The sequence below is a fragment of the Lissotriton vulgaris genome, chromosome 1_1 (genome assembly GCF_964263255.1).
Source record: "Lissotriton vulgaris chromosome 1_1, aLisVul1.2, whole genome shotgun sequence".
NCBI classification, from domain to species: Eukaryota; Metazoa; Chordata; class Amphibia; order Caudata; family Salamandridae; genus Lissotriton; species Lissotriton vulgaris.
This window is the reverse complement of record NC_141685.1, coordinates 216,750,359-216,766,438: the sequence shown is the minus strand read 5'-3', so window position 1 is coordinate 216,766,438 and position 16,080 is coordinate 216,750,359. Positions and strand designations below refer to the sequence as shown.

At 46.3% G+C, this 16,080-nt stretch overlaps 1 protein-coding gene across 3 annotated transcripts in view; it reads right to left on the bottom strand.

Moving 5' to 3' along the window:
- Nucleotides 1-16,080, bottom strand: part of LOC147740925 (membrane-spanning 4-domains subfamily A member 4A-like) — a 251,533-nt gene that overhangs the window by 169,764 nt on the left and 65,689 nt on the right. The window contains exon 1 of one of the 3 annotated variants that reach the window (XM_086952219.1): nt 4,144-4,203. The exons of 1 other annotated variant lie outside the window; for it this stretch is intronic. The gene's annotated coding sequence lies outside the window, so the exon portion shown is untranslated. Of the gene's footprint in view, nt 1-4,143; nt 4,204-16,080 lie in introns of those variants that run through there. One more of the 3 variants, XM_086952220.1, reaches the window with a different exon arrangement.

Below are 16,080 nucleotides of genomic sequence, written 5' to 3'. Positions count from 1 at the left end.
GGAGTCGGGTCCGGCACCTCCCAGTACACAGCGGATGGTTCCAAGTTGTCCCGGGCTCTGAGCACCGTAGAGCTGCGCGTACAGCTAGTGTGGCGGAGAGGCCGGTCGGGGCCTTGCAGTGACGGCAAAGGGGTGAGCTGGGCCCAGCAGAGCAGCGCGGGGGGCCGGGAGGCTCCTTGGAGCCCATCAGTGGTGCGGCACGGCCCCAGGAGAGCGGACGAGTGGCATCGCCTGGAATTGCCGGCCGCCTGGTCCGCGGGCCGGTGGACCCCTGGAGGAACCCGTGTCTGCTGGGAACAAGACAGCGGAGTGTCGCCCGGGGCCCAGAGGGAGCAGCTCGGCCAGGCCGGCTACACGATCGGCTGGTGGTGGGCCGACAGCGTCGCCTGGCCAGGAACGCAGTGAGTGGTGGGAGCCCAGCACTGGTGGTGGGGTCCTGGCCCCAGAGCTGGTTGTGACATCGCCTTGAGGCGCGGGGGCCTTGTGAGGAGAGTTGAGGCCCCCCGTTTCGGAGTCGCGGGCGGCGATAGCGGTTTGGGGGTGAGGCACTTCCCTGACTGAGTGTGAGCGGAGCTGGCCGCACATGTGTGGATAGCCCGGTCTGGGCCTTGTTGAGAGGATGTTGCCGGGCCCTGGAGCGCGCAGGCCCTAAGGGGGTAACGACGGGGAGCGCGGCCCTGCGGAACAGCCGCGGCCTTGTGAGACCTGGTACTGGTGGTTGACTGGCCTACTGTCGCGTGAGCCTAGCGACCCACTTGAAGGTGAGGAGCGGGCAGTGGCAGACACCCCCCCTGATTGGCCCAGAGGCGGTGAGGGCCTTGCGAGCTTGGCGGTCCCGAGCTGGGCAGCGAGGTGAGGACGGCTGTGGAGGGCCTTGTATGGTGTGGCGGCGGTTGGCCTGTCCCGGAGCCAAGGAGCCAGGAGTGGGCGACTACTGGGCGGACCTTGCTGGGGGAGCAGCGTTGGAGAGAGCGGCCCTGCGCTGCCGCTGAAGAGTGTGGGTCTTCCCCTGCCTCCCACCCAGTAGTCTTTAGCTGGTGGAGGGGCCGAGTGCAGGCCTCGTGTTTGGTCTGTGACTGGGTGCATTGTGTCTGCGGATTTAGAGCGGGCACGTCGACCGCTGAGGTGCCCCCTGCACTGCTCACGCTGCTTGCCAACAAACTCCCTGGGGGCCGAGCATGGCGACAAACAGAATCAAGAAGGACAAGACGGTGAAGGAAGGGGCCCCAAAAGTGGCAGTGCCGTCCACACCACCGGAGGGTGACGTCGTCGCCGCAGAAAGATGACCCAGACATTGCTGAACTGCGTTCTCAACTAGCGTCTGATCTCCGGGAGGTACGGCGCGATGTAGATTGTGTGGGGGGGCGGGTTGCCACACTGGAGGAACATGATTCGGGGATGGCGGATGATATACATCAGCTCCAGCAGGACGTGATTCGCTTTACAGAGCAGAACCTAGACCTGCAAGCTGAGGACCTAGAAAATAGGTCCCGCCATAATAACATTAGGATACGGGCTGTGCCGTGGAAGGGTCATGGATCGGACCTGCGGGAATATGTGGAGGCGCTCTTCAGGCACATTCTGCAGGAGGAGGACCTACCGGCCATCCAAATGGATCGCGTGCATCGGGTGGGTCTGCCGAGGAGAGCTAAAGCCCCCCTCGCCCGACATCTTGGTGTGTGCATGACTTTCAACTCCAGGAGAGGATTCTGAGGAGTGCACGTGACCGCACCCCACTGCAGTTCCGCAAACATCACCCTCGGCTCTTTCAGGACCTTGCGGCTTCCACCCTTACCAAACAGAGAGAATTCAAGCCCATCACCAGCTTCCTCCGCGAGCAGGGCGTTCCCTATTCCTGGGGGCACCCATTCAGGCTTATATTCAAGTGGCGGAACAAGCTTATCCAGGTCCGGTCTCAGGATGCAGCCTACGATATCGTCGGAATGGACCGGCCCATCCCGGCCCCTGGCGTGGGTGCCTCGCCCAGCAGACGTCGGAGGAGCTCTGAGGGCTGGTAACGGGTTGGCAAGTCTGCTCCCATCGTGAAACCTGACATGTCCACAAGCCTGATGGAGCGGGGAGCGGCAGTGGCCTCCGTGGCTCAAGTGACAGATGCTTCGGCAGGCACATGAGGTATGGTCCCACCGCTTGGCTCCAACAGGGCCGGCAGCTGGCGCCGGCTGGTGGGGTACTAAAGAAGGTAACTGACTGGTCCTTGATGTCCTGGGCTGGGAGGAAGTCCTGTATCAGGAACTGGATGAGTGACTGGTTGGTGCCATGTTCCCCTGCCCTTGGGACTTATGATACGATCTGTTGTATGTTAACTCTTCTTGCACTGTAATGCGGGGGGGAGGGTTTGGGGGAGCTATTGTGCTGTTTGTTTGGGATTCATGGGTGGGTTGGTGGGATGGTGGGGGGGTCATGGTGGCGGCTTTTCGACTTTGGGGCTTTTATTTATGTGTGCACTGGGGTGTATGCTAGTTCCGATATACATTCAGGTATAGTGGCCGGACACGGGTTAGTTGGGTCCCCTTTGGCCTTGATGAGACTGCTGTTTCTCCGTTAATGCCATGGCACCTATTTTAATAGCCACTTGGAACGTAAAGGGCCTAAACTTGCTGCAGAAACGGCTCAAGGTGTGGAAATGTATCGTAGACCATCATCTAGATGTGATCGCCTTACAAGAAACCCACTTAGCCAGAGCAGACGAATCACGCCTCAAGCACAAACAATTCCCACTTATTTACCGATCCTCAGCTGCCACTAAACACCGGGGGGTGGCCCTTCTCTTCCGCGCTGCGATTCAGTTTCAGCCACTAGGGGTCCAGGGGGATAAAGAGGGCCGCTGGATCATGGTAAATGGGGTTCTGAGGGGCAGGGTCTGCACTTTTGTAGCGCTTTATGCTCCCAACACTGGTCAAACACCCTTTCTTTCCAGCTTATTAGGGAGAAAAGGCAATTTTGTGGAGGGCCCCCTTCTCCTCCTGGGAGACTTCAATCTCATTTGGCAAAAAGGCCTTGACAGCACACACACACAGAGGTCAGATGCAGGGACTTTCACAGGGGAGACACAACAACACTTTCAAGATTTGGGGCTCTTGGACACTTAGCGGGTACTTTACCCACAGACACGAGATTTCACATTCTTTTCCCACATCCACAGACCATACTCCTGCCTAGATTACATTTTCATCAGCCAATCTCTGCGGGGCACTCTCCAGGAGGCAAACATTTTTCCTTTCTCGGTTTCTGACTACAGCCTACTCTAGATTCATGTACTTTTTAATTTTTGTGATTTTTTTTATTTGCACGCGCACCCACCCATTTGCCCGCCTTGACCCATAGATTGCAGCCGCCACTAGGCACAATGCTAAAATACTACTCACATATGCCACAGCCCCCACCTCACATAATAACACTTTACAAAGAATTAAAGGCCTGATTTCTCAGTGCTTTCACCTCCACTACACACCAAGGCATAGTGGCACATACCACAATAAGAGCACATCTCTAGCCATCATGCACCGCGCTGAGACACTATCCATTCAATCTACAAACCCAGACACTTCCAACGAAGCGCAGTCAATGAAGCAGCGTGCTGCCTGTCTGCAGAGCGAGTTTCTGCTGCAGAGTTTCAGAGGCCGGGAGTCCTATTTAAATGCAATGTATATAATATAATGTAATATAGTATAATATATTATAATATAATGCAATCTAATATAATATAACAGTGTAATATAATATAATGTTACATAGTGTAAGAGAATATGATGCAATACTATCCCCTCCCCTCCCTCATACGAATTATTGAAACATTGTTTATGTGTACTGTACCTTACTATGCACTTATTTGATGTAACTTTTAGCGCAATGATCCTAAATGGAAAGCGCTCTAATACCCTCTTGGGTCAAGTTCACTCTATATAAAACTTTATAAATAAAATGAAAAAATAAAAAAAATATTATATAATCTAATATAATATAGTATAATATAATATAACATAATATAATATAACATAATATAAAATCGTATAATGTCCTCGACAGAATGTGCCCTTCAGGTATAAACACAAGTTCCTTTGCATTAACTCTACCATCAGAGGCATCCATCAAGTGTAACATTCATGCCGAAGTAGGACTTACTCACTCAGGCTCCTGTGGTCGGGCACACCGCTGCCTCTCTCCCCGGCTCTGTCACTGACTGACTCCAGAGCCCAGCATCCTTCTTTATATCCGGGGCAGAGGTCAGAGTCCAGCCTCTGCTTTATACCCTGCCCATGGGTCAGCGGTGCTGGGGGTGTGTCTCAGACTGGGCTCAGCCCCTCACACAACATCTGCTCCTGGAAGTTGTTATGCATAGAAGCCATAATGATGGAAACAGGAGGGAAGGGGCAAAGTCTACAGATACTGATCAGTTAGATGGATGCAGTCCCGGCTCTCCCTGCATTAGAACAGCACCCTGTGCTCCTGCACATGCTATAGGCCATGACTCACACCTCCTGGATGTATGTGGCTTGTGCATCACACAATCGGAAAAAATAAAAGAAAGCGGCCTCAACCACAATTTATGACAGCACACAATGTGGGTGCAACATGGAAATGCATTTTTGAATATTTAATGGCAATATAAAGCATACTATGAAAGCAACAATTTTGAAAAATAGATGATTTAAACGTAACTATACGGGGGATTACGAATTACCTTCCGAGGACTTTTGAGGGAAATGGGTACCAAACAGTGCCCTGGTCAAAACTGAGAGGGATGTACAGACAATATGGCCAAAGTGCAGGGATAAGTGGCCTCCCCAAAGATGGTGTAGGAAGTGTGTCACTTTTATTTTGATTCTCTTTTGTTGAATAAAAAAGTAATCTAGCACCAAGGCGGGCTTCAGAGCCCTGTACAAGAGGGGGGTGTGAGGAGACACGTGAGAGAACGAGGAACATACTACTTACTGTACAGAGGGGCAGGAGACTTCCATAGGAGTACAGTAAAAAGAGTATACTATATATGTAATGACATGATGACTAAGCATGAATTAGCAGAGCATTACAGTGTAAGAGGATTGCAATATCAGGAGTGTTCATGTGTTGAGGTAAACAACCTGGATGGCCCACAATGAGAGAACAGGTACAGAATGACAAGTATAAATCTAGAGATAGTGTAAAGCAGTGATTAGCCCACACCCCAGGAGGCCAAAGTAGGGGCTCATGACCAAAGGAGGTCTCTGTAGAGGAAACATCTGATGGCAGGAACACATGTATCCTTGGAGCTGGGAAGTTTGAAGGACATCATGCTTCACCACGGAGTAAATATGTAAGGAAAAAAGAAAGTAACACAAAGCAGCAGTTAGCTAAGAGCACACTGTAAAACATTAGTAGCTGTAAAAGATGCACGGGTTAAGGATGCTCCAGCTGCCCTCTGAAGGCAAGGATCCTTGGAGGTGGAGGCTTTTCACAGCAGAGTGAGCAGGAGTAAAAGAGAAAGACTCAGACTCAGGAGGGATTACAGGGGAGGGCACTGATTCATAAACTGGGGAGGTCCCAGTGTACAGAAGGAATATAAAGTTACATTGAAAGACTGGGGCCCGGATATATGAAAGATTGAGTTGCTCCTGTGTCACGCAGGCTAACACAAGGATAATGCAATCCTTAAGTCAGATTTACTCAGCCACGCAGGGCCTATTTGTGTGACCATAAGCGGCTGTGTAAATCTTGAATAATGTAAAACAGCGCAAGCCACTGCCTTGTATTACTCTGAGCCAGGAAGGCATTACATGGGTGGGCCAGGGGTGTTCTCACGCATTCCCCATGGATCTTGGTGCACTCTTAGAATTACCAAGACATGCAAACCTGGGAATGTGTCAAAATTGTGCACCTTCCCAATAGAGGCGCAACTAGGAGAAATATCTTAATTTCAATTTGCTGTTTCCTCTCTCTAAGTGTGCTGCGTTCTGCGTGCCACGTCACCTCAGTTTAGGGCCAGTCATATGCAAATCAGTCTTGACCCCGCTCCAATGGGAACAGTCCAGCCTTGAACTGGAGCACAAAGCAACCCAGGACCAGTTTCACCCTTATTAGGGCTCATCAGCCAGGTATAGCTTGGTTCCAGTTGCACAGTGAGCACGGGCCGCCAGGGTATACCCATCAGAATTGCGACAGCAAAAACAGATTGATGGATGGAATGCTTGAATTAATCTCAGCCACAGGCAATACGAAAGACTCAGCAAAAACAGGATTAAGTAATATTGATCAGTCAGGGGGCTTCAGTCCCGATCCTCATCGGGAAGTCAACTGCTGCAACTTTTTATGTGAGATGTCCTGTGTCGTTGTCTAGCTGAATGTGCATCAGCCGCAGAGCAGACTAATTCTTGATGCCTCGCCTTGTAGGTTGAGTGACTGTTTTTTATTCCTATTTTTGCTGAGTCTTTACTGCCAGAATCTTTCCTCTAAGATTCAGATGGAATTTTAGCAGGCCTGATGATCCCATAACAAGGGAAGGGTCTAAAGTTGTCGATATAAAGGCTGAATGTGTTTTACAACTGTCAACATTTTCATCTATTGATGTTTGTTGAATTCTTGAAAAAAAACGAATTTCTTACTACTTAGAACAGTTGCTGTTTTTAATTGACACATAAAAAATATGTTTGTACAATCTGATTGCGCATTACTAAAATTTTGAAAGCAATTTTTATCCTTAACCTAAATCTTTTTTGCATATCTGCAGCAGCCTATTTTATACTGTATGAAATTCAACTTTGAAATAAGTAAATATATTCACATTGCTTTCTGTCACAGGGTGGGGCCTCATAGCAATAGAAATGCGCAGCACTAGTCCCCATTACACCAACCAGAATCCAGTCATGTGGCTTTCTCGTTATAAATGCAGTGATGGCATTGACAAGGAGAACTTCCAAAATGTAAAATAATGCGCTTTGCACTGATTGGGTCAACTTGGATGTACTTTTCATTCAACATGTGTGCATTATTTAAGTGCAAAAACTAAAAAATAGAATATTTTGTATTTTTTAAGTTACTCCTTTGACCCCGCCCCATTGGACTCCGGATCCCAGTTCTCATACTTTATTTTAAATCACTTTGACCGCTGGGCAAGATGCCGTGTGTTGCATTGTGTGTCTTGTTTGTGTATTTTAGGAATAGACGGAAATAGCTTCTGATCGGAAAGCCACAGCGGATAAAGGCGGGAGTGGAGTGTGCCTGGTGGACTTTGACTCTGGCCCACGTGGCAGCAGCTTTCATGTGCTGCATGCACCTTGCGAAAGGACCCCTAGCGTCTACATGTGAAATAAAACCCCATGGACCTCTGAATTGTGTATAATGCAGTTTCATTCCATCAGTTGTGCAGGTTCTCTGCACAATTTCCTTCCACCTTGCACTCTTTTCTGTTCGCAGACTGTGGGGGGAAAGTGCGCCCTGCGCAGAGATTTCAAAAAGGTTCAACACCCTATCCCCACCTGTGAAACACAACTTAAGATGTGTAATTCTCTGAGATAGCTGCCTGCGGAGCAACTGCGATGTCTTCTGGAGCTTTAATTGTGCCCAGAAACAATTTGCAGATGAGTGTCTGGAAAATAGAGGTTATTGAGAAGACAACACTGATCCAGCGTGGCAAAATGCTCTTTGGGGATCAGTTAGATTCTGTTCGCTAAAGCGTTTAAGGATCAGAAGCATACCCTTCCAAGAGTAAGTCTGCTCAAGTAGGTTTCGGAACAAGAGGGTGAAATCGTCTCCTCGTCTGGAACTTAAGTTGTATTCGGTGCGTAAGCAGAGGTACCAAAGAATTTCCCTCTTAGGAAATATTCTGGGAAAAAGAGCCTGGCAAAGAAGAGGTCCTGACAATTGTATTCCCACAAGTCTTTTTCTCAATTACTGGCAAAAAGATGTCACGGGTGCGTGGGTGTTGATCATTGTAAAAAAAAGGTTATGCGATAGAAGTTTTGGAAAAGGCTCTTCTGGGGGGATTTTGTCTCTGGGACCTTTCTGGTACCATAGGCGTGATTCCTTCTCCACAAACAGGTTTCCTGGATGGTGATACACTGGGATCCGGCTCTCAGGATCTGATTCTGAGAATCCTGGTAACTCAACAGAGGAAAGACGACTTGTCTTGGCGGATGTCATGGACAATCTTCTAAAAGCGGTTCAGCTGAATTCTCCAGACCCCACGATAGTAACAACAGATGTCAGTCTATTAGGTTGGGGTATACAGGGAGACTCTATGCAGGTGCAGGGCTTCTGGTTTCACATCGAGGCTCAGAGATCCTCAAACTGGAGAGAGTTTGAGGCAATGAGGCGAGCTCTTCTTTCCATGAAGTCTCTTCTAACAGGGCAAGTAGTATTCATTCGGACGGTCAATGTTACCACCAAGGCCTATGTGAACAGGGAGGGACAAGGTCCCAGGCACTGAACTTAATTGCACACAAGCTTTTGTCTTGTACTTGGATCTTCCGGATTTCTCTGAGAGCAATTTATATTCAGGGAACATCCAACATAACAGCAGATATGCTAAGTAAGAACATTCCTTCCTCTCTGGAGTTTCCTCAAGACCCGTCAGTGTTCTCTCTACTGACTCATCGTTCGGGCAAAATAATCGTAGATCTTTTTGCCTCAGGCCACCATGCCAATGTTCACAAATGTATAAGAGATAGGAATTAACAGGATTGGGCATAGGATGCTCACGTGTCGATGGTGAAAGGGTCATTTTTAAGCTTTTCCTCACCTTCCTCTGATGGAAGCATTCTTGTAAAAGTGAGGAGAAGAAAGCAAGTGTAATCCTTATTGACGTTCGGTGGCCTCAAAATAATTGTTTTCCTCTCTTGATGGTGATGAAGGTGGCTCCGGAGTGCCCACTGCCTCTGGTTCCTTCCCCAATCACATTTCTGATTCTGAGCATGAAGTGATTGAAGAGAATACACTTGATGGCTGGGAGACTAAGAGGAGGGGATTGAGAGAGCAGTGTCTACAAGGAATCAGTGGTCACGTTGCAAGTTTCTAGGAAGTTATCTACTCAAAAGTCTTATAATAGACATTAGGGATCTTTTTCTCTGTGGTGTGAGAGGAAAGGCCTAGATCCTCAGTCTGTGATTCTATGAAGTTCATGCAGGATGGAAAAAAAGATGTGGATTGTCAGTGACCATACTTCGAGGCTAGCGGGCCACAATCCAGGCTTTCAGAAGGCCTTCGAAGACTTTGGTGGAAGATGAGGGGTTGATTTGCAGTCTTTTGAAGGGTTTGGTCATTTTCTGTGCTCTGCTTTTATGGTTTTCTTACTTGGGATTTGTCCTCAGATTTGATGGCACTGACGAAGGCTCTGTTTAAGCCTGTGGAACAGGCGGAGTTGCCGTTTTTGACTTTCATAGCTTTTTTTTGGGTGGCTATCACTTCTGCTAGAAGGTTGGGTGAGTTAGGGGCTCTCTCATGCAGGTTCCCTTTTGTACATTTTTTCAGGACAGAGTGGTTTTGTTCCGGTTCCTTCCTTTGTTCTAAAGGTCAACCCTGCCTTTCATAGGCTGCAGGAAGTAATTTTGTCTGCATTTTATCCTCGGGAAGAGGCTAGGCTGTATTTGTTGGATGCAAGAAAGGCTCTTTTTCTGTACATTGAAAGGGTGCAGAAATTTCAGAAGGCAGAATATTTATTTGTGAATTGTGGGCCAGGAATAAGGGATGAAAACCCAGTGACTGCAACTTTCAGTAGGTAACTTTGGTAAGGCCTTTGAAGTGGAAGGGCAGCTTCGCTAGATTCAGGGAAGCTCGACCCATGGTATGTCGTCTACTATTGCTGAGTGGCATGGGGCTTCACTTTCCAAGATCTGTAGAGCGACTACATGGTCTGATTCCTCTACTTTTGCTACCCATTATAGATTGTCAGATGTACAGGGCCTTACTGATGTGTTTGGATACAGAGTTCTCTCTTCTATGGAGCAATAGAGGACAGTAGTTTTTTTTGTTGTTTCAATATAGCCGTTCTTCCCCCCGCATACATGGTCAGTTGTCTATTTTTTGGGGTTTTGTACATCTTGTACGAACAGAGCTAAAGCAAGGGCGGTATATAAGGTTAATGTTTGTATTACTTACTGGCAACAGCATTACCCTAAGTCCTACCGGCCTTGCTTTCATTCATATTCCCTCCACCTTCCCAGTATGTACAACTGACTCTTGAGTACGTGGTTGGCTTGAATACTGACAGCAGCACTGGCGGAGGGAGCATAGTATTACTTCCCTTGGCATGTGATTGGGTCTAGGTGAGGCAGGGGTTCCACATCTCTACTAAATTAAAGCGAGGGAGTAGGACTCAGGGAGAAGTGTGGCTCAATGGTTAGAGCAGGCAGACCTTGATGCAGAGCTCTGGCCAGGGACCAGGGACCAGGGTTCGATTCCCGCCTCGGCGGGTCTTGGGCTCATAAATTCCTCTGACCGGATATTCTCGCCTCAGTGCCTATTCTAATCATGGGTCCCACACTGCAACTCTGGACAATAGCTTGCTTAGTCTCCACAATGGCCCCCACAGCGCCGGGGATGCCTGGTTTCACCATGGGGTTGCCCAGGAGTGGACACTTCACACGGAAAACCAGGAAGGGTTCCCTTGTGGTATTCGTACAAGCGCCGGGAGACCCACTGCGGGTAGCTGTGCGCTATACAAGTACAAAGACAACACATGCACATTCATACATCTTTAAAGCTTACGGACTAGTTTAGATTTGTAAGTGGTTTAAGCCATTTGAGGGAACCCACCTGCACCAATTAGTAAATTGCAGTACCTGTGTGTACTCATATGAGTGTTGCCTCTAGCCTTCAAATTGGTCAAGATTAAAAAGCATGCGAAGAGCAGAGTGCAAGTATGTAGTAGTCTGGGCTGACAGGAGGCGAAACATCTCTGTCCACAGAATGCTGCAAATTCAAGGTTTAATTCTCTGTATTTTATTAGTTCATATTGTTTAAGTGTTTTCAAGATTTGCATTTTCATGAAAAATAGAGGTTGCTGAATAATATTTTTAATAATGAAACCAATTCAGTAATAGAAAACTAATATGAATGCAGTTGGCACGTGTCTAAAAATAATGTACAGAAGTGTGTTTATTAAACTATTTTAGTTAGGCCACATTTTCACATCTCGCTCTCCTGTGTAGCTTTGCAGAACAAGAGACTTATTGCCTGATTTAGATCTTGGCGGATAGGATACTCCAGCGCAAATTTGACAGATATGCGTATTAAAAGTGCCATAGGATATATTGCATTTGCAATATGGCGTACAAGACATACGTCATGTTCGAGACAGAGTACCCTGTCCACTGTATTAAAAGTGCCATAGGATATACTATAATTTGCAATACAGCGTACGCACATACGTCATGTTCGTGACGGAGTATCCTGTCCACTGTATTAAAAGTGCCATAGGATATACTATAATTTGCAATACAGCGTACGGCACATACGTCATGTTCGTGACGGAGTATCCTGTCCACTGTATTAAAAGTGCCATAGGATATACTATAATTTGCAATACAGCGTACGCACATACGTCATGTTCGTGACGGAGTATACTGTCCACTGTATTAAAAGTGCCATAGGATATACTATAATTTGCAATACAGCGTACGGCACATACGTCATGTTCGTGACGGAGTATCCTGTCCACTGTATTAAAAGTGCCATAAGATATACTATAATTTGCAATACAGCGTACGGCACATACGTCATGTTCGTGACAGAGTATACTGTCCACTGTATTAAAAGTGCCATAGGGTATACTATAATTTGCAATACAGCGTATGGCACATACGTCATGTTTGTGACAGAGTATACTGTCCACTGTATTAAAAGTGCCATAGGATATACTATAATTTGCAATACAGCATACGGCACATACGTCATGTTCGTGACGGAGTATCCTGTCCACTGTATTAAAAGTGCCATAGGATATACTATAATTTGCAATTCGGCGTACGGCATATACGTCATGTTCGTGACGGAGTATCCTGTCCACTGTATTAAAAGTGCCATAGGATATACTATAATTTGCAATTCGGCGTACGGCATATACGTCATGTTCGTGACGGAGTATCCTGTCCACTGTATTAAAAGTGCCATAGGATATACTATAATTTGCAATTCGGCGTATGGCATATACGTCATGTTCGTGACGGAGTATCCTGTGCGCCAAGATCTAAATCAGTCCCAGAACGATATACAGAATTTTCCGTAAGCGGGATGTATTGTGAATGAACTCTCTTGTATTCCTAATGTTGCAATGTGTCCACAGTCTTTCATGCTGTAGTTCTGTTGCTGGGCTAGCACTCTTCTACTGGTGTACTGCTAATTCTTTAGCAATGCTGCAAATTAGTTGAACTTCCTATGAAAACGTGACACCGAAGATGCTCAAAGTTTTTTATGGAAATGGGATAGTGTTATAGGTCTTGGGGTGACGATTCATTCTGCGATTTGACCAATATTGCTTACTTTTAGTCATGCCACCATGAAACTGCAGTTTCTCTCATTTTCTATATAAATATTAGGTATAAAAAAAATCCTTGTTTTTGAGGTGAGCCAAGGACTCTTTCTTTTTTACCAGAGATGCTGTCCATTTCATTGTGATTTTGCTGGTTACTTGGCTTTCAAAGAAGAAAAGAATTGAAGTCAGAACAGTGCATGACATTAAAATACCAGTACCAGAAGAAGTTTATTTTATTTTGTATTTGCGCGATAACCCTCCTAAGGTGCAGAACTATATACATGGAAAAAGAAATATAGCACCCTGACATAAGGAGTTTGAAGCACTATATAAATGCAATTGCAAAACTTGCAAAAATGTGCATCTGTAGGGCATATGTGCTTCCTATAGGGATCTAACAGCCTGATTCATCAAAGACCCGTTTTGCGAGTCTTCAATAGCGAATCATAAGGAATCGCTATTACAGACTCGCAAAACGGGATTCATGTAGGAATCGCAAAAAGAATTGCGATTCCTACATATTCCTTATTTGCGATAAGCAAATTGCTAATCGCAAATAAGGAATAACTCCCCATTCATTCCTATGGGCCAAAAGGCCCATAGGAATGAATGGGGAGTATTCCTTATTTGCGATTAGCAATTAGCTAATCGCAAATAAGATGGCGATTTAAAGGGCGCCAGGGGTGTCCAAAGGACACTCTGTAGCACCCCTTAAATGCAAATTGAAACAGGTGTTGCGCACACACGTGTCCAAAGGACATGTGTGTGTGCAACATGCAACTTAGAAAAATGCTTTTAAAAGCATTTTTCTAAGTTTTTCGCTATTTACCACGATGCTTGACCTCGCGGTAAATAGCGGGCCGAAATTGCAAATTCGCAGTTTTTAAATGGATGATGAATTGCATTTAAGGAATCTCAAATAGAGATTCCTTAAATGTAATTCCTTGCTAAATTGCGAAATCGCTATTACCGATTTTTGCATTTGGGATGATGAATCCCAAATGCAAAAATAGCGCTCGCAAAGGGCCAGATTCTCAGAATCTGGCCCTTTGCGAGCCGATTTCGGCTTGATGAATCAGGCTGTAAAACTCCAGCTCTCGTTTCAGCAGAGACATCTCTGATTTTCATCCTTCAAGGACTGATATGATGGATAAGACTACAGGACACAGTTCTGAAAAACTGTGAAATATCCTGTAGCATGTGCTGTGCAGAATGCAAATGTTATCATTTGTAAACAGAAAAAAAAAGGTTTCAGGAAAAGTTCAGGTTGCAAAGAAGACCGATACATTAAAAGTTTCAAAAGTATTAAAATGCATCAGGCACGTTGCTTTTGAAAATCAAAGCTCTCTACAAGTATTTTAACTCTTTCCAAAAAATGGATAGAATGATGTTGTGTGTTGCGAAGTAACTGTGGGTATTCAGACTTAGATACGTTTCCTGAGTTTTGTAGCACCTTAATTGATGCACTTCAAAATCTTTACTACATATTCAATGTGTGTAGTTATGTACAATACTGTACATTTACCTCTGGTATAAGTCTTTGCTGTAAGTGGCTTTCAGTGACTAAGGTCTCGATTGCAATAGGCCCACTTAATTCTGATGTGTTCAGTAACTCATCTTATGGCCACGTTTTGTGGCAAGCACCACAATCTAAAGTTTTTCACAGGTAAATTTCGCTGGCAAACCTGTTGACATTTCCTGGGGAAAAATGGTGGATTTGGTGTAGGAATCATCAACTTCTGCAGGATTTTATTTTTTAAAAGAAAAAAGATAATTCTCCCCCTCCCATGAGGGTCGTTTCCTCTGGTTTGGGGAGCATTTAGCAGTTTTCACTGCCCCTTATCCGCCAGGGTTTTCCTGGCGGTGACGGGCACTGAAGACTGACCTCTAATTCCACTCCTTGAAATTAGGTGGGAGGAATTAGAGGTCTGCCTTAGAGGTCTGCCTCTCACGGCCTTAGCTCCACGGGGCTGTTGGAGGTTCGATCATGGCGCAGATCAGGGGCGCCTTAGGCATGTGCAAGCTGTGCACCTGCACAGGGCCACCAAACCCCAGGGGCCACCACGCCAATATATATATCCTTAATATAATAATCCTCTGAGGATGGATACATATTTGCGTGGCTGCCCCTGGCAGGGATTTGGCGGCCTCCGGCTCTGTTCCACTTCCACACACCCTGACCCCTCCTATTCACTGGCCTCTGTGCTCCGCCCCGCCCGGACCCCCTCTTCCGGGGCCCCCTACCAACGCTCCCTGCCCAGGGCCGCCATGAGCCTAGAGTCGCCCCTGCGCAGATGGAGTTGTCTCAGCTGTGATTAAACCTAAGGTCCACCCACCTGCGCATACATTGGGAGGACGGACCACAGTCTTTGCGGGAAATTTCTTTGTTGCCTTTGAGATGGAGTATACATACGACCAAGATATAAATCGGTGTAGGTATTTTCTGTCTTGGAGTAACTGCATCCTGCTCAGATAAGACAGTGCTATATCTCTGAAAATAAATGCGGATGGGTTTAGCTATGCGTGGTCTGGCTTGGCTACTGTGCCCAATTTCCTGCCGGCCTGCCGACCACACCTCAGGAGATACTATTTTGTCCACAACTCTCATTTGTTTACTCTACCTTAATTAATCCTGCTTGTCCAAAAGCTTTTCATAGTTGTTCTGATCTAGCCCTAGTCTCCTGTTAGATGCCTGTCTCATGCATTCACACTACTTTCCACAGTTACTTTGTCCTGCAACTACTAAACATTAAGATAAGGAAATCTTATTTAAACCTCCCTTTGCTTTGGACAAGAATCTGTAGAAATATACTAACCACTCTATTTACATGAACCGGCTTTGATTATTCTGTATGCACTGATGGCAAATATTTTCATGAAAGGTTTTATTGTTTCACAATTTGCTCCAGATAGCATTGCTATGTATATTCCATGTTAGGGTGTCAGTTCTCCACTGCCATAGGCATTCAGCAGGGCACAAGTCTTAAAAATAGAAGTGGGGGGCGTTGACGTCACGACAGGAAGTGACGTCACGAAGAGTGGCTTGCACCATCAGACTCATTGCCTCCCCTCGCTCACCCCTTAGATGCGATTGCATCAGAGAAGCCAGCGTTCTGAATGGGCTCCGATCTCGCCCTAGAGAGGCCAAAGAGTGAATGTGTGACTCCATTTGCTCCAGTTATCGAACTCCCGGTAAAATAAATGGGGAGACACCGTCCACCCGCGTGCTACCCCAACTCGAGCCCTGGCGTTCAGTAACTTTGCTTCGAGAGGACATGTTTCTTGGTTCCGTTTAGAGACTGTTGGGTCCAGGTGAGACATGTGGTTATGTTTCTGCATTGAAGCCACTGAGGCAAAGAAATAGGGCTCAAATTGGTTTTGAGGTATTTTATGACACCGGGGACCTGCTGATTGGTATAAAGACGATGATGACATAATAAGGAATGTTGGGAAACTTAGTTTATGTTAAAAGTTTAATTGGCTGCTTTGGGAAAGCAATTCAAAAAACATCAAGGAAAGAAAGCATAATCCTTGCCTCCTTAATTGATTCGAAAGTTTTAGACGTGAGAGCTAGAAAAAGTTGCATTCCTGTACACCTAAGCTCTCTTTTAACTATG